Below are 6,342 nucleotides of genomic sequence, written 5' to 3'. Positions count from 1 at the left end.
ATGCAGACTTCAAATTTTTTTTCTGTTGAAACATCCTGCCTAAAAACATCAGGAAATATATGAACATAAGTCTGAGTTATTCTATGTTTTCTGCTATACAGCTGAAGCCATTAACTCTGTTTGTGATGTGTACTTAAAAAGTCACATGCAATGATGAGGTTTACAAGAACAGGCCTGGACAAAAGATCAGCAGAAATGGTGAATAGTTCCCCAAACCAGCAGCCTGGTATGTCTTTACTAAACACAGCACAGGATCCTCTCAAATCCTCAGGACCTGTACCAATGGCCCAAGACCTGATGAAGCAAAAAGCATTTCATGCACCTTGATTTGCAGTGATATGGATAAGATTTTATAGATTTCTCAAATATTATACAAAATGGTTTCTATGAAGTAATATTTTTGACTCCCTTTTATGTAGCAGTGCTGAAAAAAAGCCAGAGGAGTCACACTGCAGCAGATTCTTTGTCTTTAAATTACAATGTATAATATACATATTATACATATTATAGAAGCCTCAAACAGAGCACTTGACTTTGCAGCCTTAAAATTCTGTAATATACTTGTGTGCAAAAATATATTTTTGCCTGTACATGTCCAAAACAAGAAAAAATTACGCTTCTTTCTTTGCAAACCCATTGCTGCAGCAGTAAACTGCAGCCTTTGCAGAGCTCTACAAATACATAGGCAGAGATCTGTTCCCTTTTCAGTGCACCGGTTAGTGTGCTCCCAAGACTGTACAGCCAATGCCAATTCATATAAGATGAAACAATGCAGTATATAATGGTAGTATATTGTAGAAAATAAACACATAAATAAGAAGAAATACATACATGCCTGAAAGCTTGGCAAAGGAAAGACTCAGACCTTATGCCTTAGTTTCAGAGTATTGGTGGAATTTAACATGATTCAGTACAGCATGAAACTGTGTTGGCTCTTTAGCATCTGAACTTGTGTCTCATCCTGTTCCTGTAGGACTTCTACCCGCCTTGTGAGAAGAGGTGAGCTGTGCCTGGGAAACTTGTTCTGTTTTTCCATTTTTTTGATGCTGAAAGTATTTGTTTCTCTGATGCTTAGGAAATACACACTTCAACTGAACTTCCTTTCCTATAAAAGACCTCAGTGTACAAGTTATCCTTTCCTTCCTGTTGCAAAATATTTTGACTTGTGATGATTAGGGTGGCTTAGAGAAAGCAACAAAATATTTGCCAACATTATATCTTTCTTCCTTTGCCTCCCTTTTCTACCCTTAAGAAAAGGAGTTCACCTTTCATTTACTGTTGATGTTGAAAACTTGGAAATCTGGCAATATTTCCAAAGTATGTTGAATACTCAAGATATCATCAATCCACTCCTAACCTTTAACAAAGATCTGCTATACTAAGTACTATCTCGAAGTGTATATGTTATATTCATGCTTCACTACATGTCCTGGTCTTCCCCCGGATTTCAGATGGAGCTTGACCTATGAAAGACATAAATCCTCACTCCAGAAAAAGGATTTCCTTCTCACCCTATTTGCACAGCTGTGATCAGCAGTCTTTTGAATGGGAGGTCCCTGCCTGTAAGGGAAAGGTTCTCACTACAGCAGCCTGCTGGAGTTCATGGGTTTCCTGGGCCCCCAACCTTTAATCTGCTGATCTTCCAGGGATAGCACACCTTGGTGAGTAGGCATTTGGAGATGGTTTGTGACTTTGGCTAGGAGGTACGCAGTTTTCATCATTTCACTGTATTCTAGAAAGGTCAGACCTCCTTATTTACCTAGTTTGACTTTTAAGCTCTCACATAGGTGACAGGCAGTTTGGGACCCATCCATGTGCCTGAACAAGTTGCTTGTGCCATTGTAGGTGTCCTGTGGTACCTGAGACATGGCACAGCTCATAACTGTGGGAGGCCCATGTTATTCTGAAACAAGAGCTGGATTCCAGGTAGGATACTTGGGTACCCTTCTGCCACGTTAGACACTGATGTTCAGATACCTGAGTCCCAATCCTTCTTTTTTTCCCTTTTCAGCATGCAGTAGTTTTGATTCATCTTCTTCCTTTGGTGATCTGATAGGTTTTTTCCCCTGGAACATGCTCCTGAGAACTCAAGCCACTTGCTCACCCTTGTGCTGAGTTCCAAGTTTTCCTGTCCAGCCCTCTCTAAATGAGGACCATGAACACCTCGGAACCTCTGCTACATAGGCCTACACTTTAGATATTTTCTTTTAACTGTTTTATTTTACATCTTCATGTGTAAGACAGCAGCTGTATCTATCTTCCCCAGCATACCTTCCCAGAACTCATGAGGAGATTGTCTAAATATCACACAATGCCTGTTGCCTTTCTATCTTAACCAATGGCCTTAATCAATGTCATGGTGTGCCCCGACTGTATTTATGTATTAATAAATAGATAGGTCTCAGCAGCGGTTTCTGAGCCCTGAAAGACCTCTAAATAGCATCCTATGCCCAGCCTCCAGCGCCTTCTCTGGAAAAGCAAGGGCTCCCAGATGTTCCCAGTCAGAGCTGCCACTCCAGCACAGTCCCCTTAGAGACCACAGAGTGTTTAAAAGTGCATGAAAACTGGTTGCTTAGGTACCTGCCTGGATCACATTTGACTTCTTTCACCTTGATGCTTTCCCTTAAGGGGACGGGTAACTGAGTAACCCGCAACTTTTCTTCCCCAGTCCCTTAGGTAATTTAAGGTTTTACACCTGAATGGTTTGCATGGCTTTGCACATCCAGTGCTGGGCCGTGAGAGCTAATCTTATATTCAGTACTCTGAAGAACATTGCTTAGCCCCACAGCTCAGGTCTTCTGGGCACCTTTGTTTTTGCTGAGCATTTCATTCTGTGACTGGCTGTTGGGGTTTTGTCTTTGTCATGCATGGTAAAGTTGTTTATTTGTTTAATACTGAATTCTTGGGCTGTAGTACTGTTGGTTGCCTTTGTTCTTTGTGAGCCAAAATATACCTTACCGCTGACAGACAAGGGTCATTCAGTGACTGTGTCAGGAGTAGGAGAGAGCTCAGTGGGAGAAGGTCAGCAGCTGAGTTATTTAGGGTGACTTCCTCCCTACTCCTCCTGTGCTTCTCCCAACAGCGGCTCCGCATGGGAACGGGTGTATGCATAGGAGTAAGCTGGCACGTGGGACCAACCCCTTCCAGGAACAATGTCAGAGTGGGGCTACCTGAGGATGGCTAGATTTTCTAACCTTCATTCTGATTCATAGCGGTTTGGGTCAGGGTAAATATGATGTTGTTTGTAATTAAATATGTGCAACAGTATGCACCTCCTCAGAGCTCCTCAGCTGCCCGCATGGCGAGCCCCGGGCGGTGCCATCTAGCTCAGAAGAATAAACAAACCATTCAAGACCTTTGTTTGCCCGTGAGTCATGAGGGGGGCTGCTCACTGGAGTATTAAGAAAGATAAACATATGGCAAAACTCTAAATACTATTTCTGGAAACCTTGACTGGAGGGAACAGCTAATCCATTGTTCAGAGTCTGCAGAGTATTACAAGGCTGGAGAGAGGAATGGGAGCAGGAAAGAAGCAAAAAACCAAAAATCCGAGAGATCAAAAATTCAGAATGGTTGTAATTACCCATGTAGGCACAAGGGCTTTGTGGGAAGAGGGGGATGAGTGACACAGGGGACTTGCGGGAGGGGTTGGATCTGTGCGCAGTCATAACAGAAGGCAGTTGTTATCTGTCTCCACAGGAAGTAAACAGGGAATATCATGCATTATTTGACTGTTATTCTAAAGGGAAAGAATATTGGTTAGAGATGATTAACAGTTATTTGCTGATTGCAGTTAGTAGAAAGCCAGCGAGTCATTTCCCCCATATGCTCCAGCTGAAGGGCCAGAGGGAATATTATACCTGAAAATACAAAGGCCTCCATTTTTATTGTCTGTATGAAAAGGAACATCTCTTTCATTTTCATTACCCATTTTATTTTCTGCTGGTTTAGTAGTTTCATTTATTACTGTAAATTAAAAGACCACAGATGTATGCAGAAACTTGTGGCATTTCGTGAGGTGTTGCTCGGGAGAAGCAACGCAGCAACCTCAGCCTTTCCTGAGGTGCAGACATGATCTCTTTCCTCAGGGCAATCCCTGAAAGTCTCTGCAAGGCATGTCTGTACCTCGCATGGCTGGTGCAAGTGAGTCCCTGTACCTTTTCCTGTTATACTGAAGAATAATGTGCAGCCACAGAAATTTAATGAAATAATTGCAGGTGTTCAGTGGAGAAATATAGCTTCCACCTTTATTTTAATTGTATTAGTCAAGCTGTCTGGGGTGAAACTTACCCGTGAAGACCTTAACAACATACTGGGCTGGTGCTGAGCTTCAGATGGCAACTAGGACTGATGTAAACAGGACAGGACCTTTTAGTAGCTCTTGATGTAGGCAGGCACTTGTGAGTTGGGTTAGGATTGAAGCCAATAGGTAACACTAAATCGGGTTATGGTTATTTCCTCTAATAAGTTAAGAGTTCAGGAAGATAACTAGTCTCAGGTACTGGTATAAATGTAGGTTGAGTCTGAATTGAGGACTGGTAGACAGCAGCCTAGAGATAAAGCTGGGTCTTTTGAGGGGTGCAGTTCCCAGATTAATCTGCTGGATTTAGTCCTAATCCAAGCTCCAAACTGCTAGCTGCCCTGGGCCTAAGCACTATCCCCAAGACACTGACTGACTCCTAACTTGCCCCTTGCTCACAGCCACGTACTGCCTCTTAACCCTATTTTAGCAAAAAAAATCACGTACCGATACAATCCTTATCTACCCTGTGCCTGCAGTTTAAGCAAAACCACCCCCCAAGCCTGAATCTCAGATCATTTACTGTGGCCTGCCACCGCGGACTTATCCCTGGCCCTAGGTGCCCGCTGTGCCAGGTCCTAGCCGGACCCCGAGACCTCCGCTCCTCTGTGCTCCCCCTGGTCTGCACCGCAAGCAACCTTTGACGGTGGCCCTGGCACAAAGCCACTTGCTGACCTGCAGCCCCGCCAGCCCTGAGCTGCCCTCTGACAGCACTGCCTGCCAGCCCCAGCCATAGCCTTGCCTGCGGTCCTGCAAGTTAGCCTGTATCCGCAGCACTATAATCTCACCCAGCTTTTGCTAGCCTGAAGTCACCCGTTGGCCCGAGAGCTAATGTGCGGGTTCAGTCAGAGGTCTCGCTTTCAGCCCTGCCAGCTAGTTTTAAGAAAAATCGGGTACGGTCTGTTGTCTCCCAGCTTCTTAATGCAAGACTTTCTAATGATCTCTTCTTTCATGCCAGAGCCAGGTTACTTCCCTGTCCCACCCACAACGCTGATTTGACTCAACCACTCCCTCAGTGAAATGCTGCCTCATTCACCAAACCCTGGCTGTGTGTTGGATTCATCCTCAGTCCCATTCCAAAGCCATCCACTAGCCCAAATCCTAAACCGAGTCTGGCACGGTTTAGGACCTGGCCCAGCTACTTCACTAGCTTCAAACCTACCCTCAGCCCTCTGCTTCCTTCTAGTTCTTATCTAATCTAACATAGTCTTGGGCAGTAGGTATTTACAAAAACTAACCAAAACTATCATGTGATGTCCCCCTACCAGTTTCAATATCGTAGGTCTCATACTGGTCATAACCTAAGCTCCAAAAGACTTCCCAGTAGGTCACCTATGGTTTATCTCTTTGCTAGCCTGCGATCACCAAACGAGACACATCAGAAACCTACCACTCAGCCACATACTGTTTCTGCCTGAAACTGTGCACAGAGACTACCTACTCTCTCTGAACCCCAGCCCAAGGTTATTGTTAGACATAGCTTTATTCCTAACTTTGCTCTTTGCTCTTTATTGATCCCAATCCTATCTGCAGCTTCATGTGTTAACTCCAACAAAAAGTTGCCTACCAGCCAAGTCCAAATTCTGTCTCAACACAGTTTCTTGGGCTGTCAAAGTGTAATGTCACTCCAGCTCTTTGTGGAGAACAAGATTTCACAAGTCTCACTTGATTTGAATTATATTTCAATACAATGGCACAAAAACGCAGTACAGAAAGCAGAACAAAAATCTTCATTCAAAACAGAATTTGCAGAAGGACTGCTTAGGGGCACCTTGCTATCCTAATAATCCAGATTTGTTCCTATTCTGAAATGGAATAGCCACAATTTCAAGATTTTCTTCCTATCTACAAGAAAGGTCTAGAATTATTTTTGTCTGTTTCTCTAAGGAAAATGGCTTACCATATTATTGACCTGGCCTATCTATTTGATCACCTCTGATATCTTTTGAATGCATTCACTAATTTCAACCTGACTTGTCACAAAGTTTAAATTTTGAAGTTCTGTGAAAGCTGGTTAGAAGCAAGGAAGCCGGATGAGTTCC

Source organism: Aquila chrysaetos, chromosome 8 (genome assembly GCF_900496995.4).
Source record: "Aquila chrysaetos chrysaetos chromosome 8, bAquChr1.4, whole genome shotgun sequence".
In the NCBI taxonomy this organism is placed as follows: domain Eukaryota; kingdom Metazoa; phylum Chordata; class Aves; order Accipitriformes; family Accipitridae; genus Aquila; species Aquila chrysaetos.
This window is presented reverse-complemented; position numbering follows the sequence as displayed.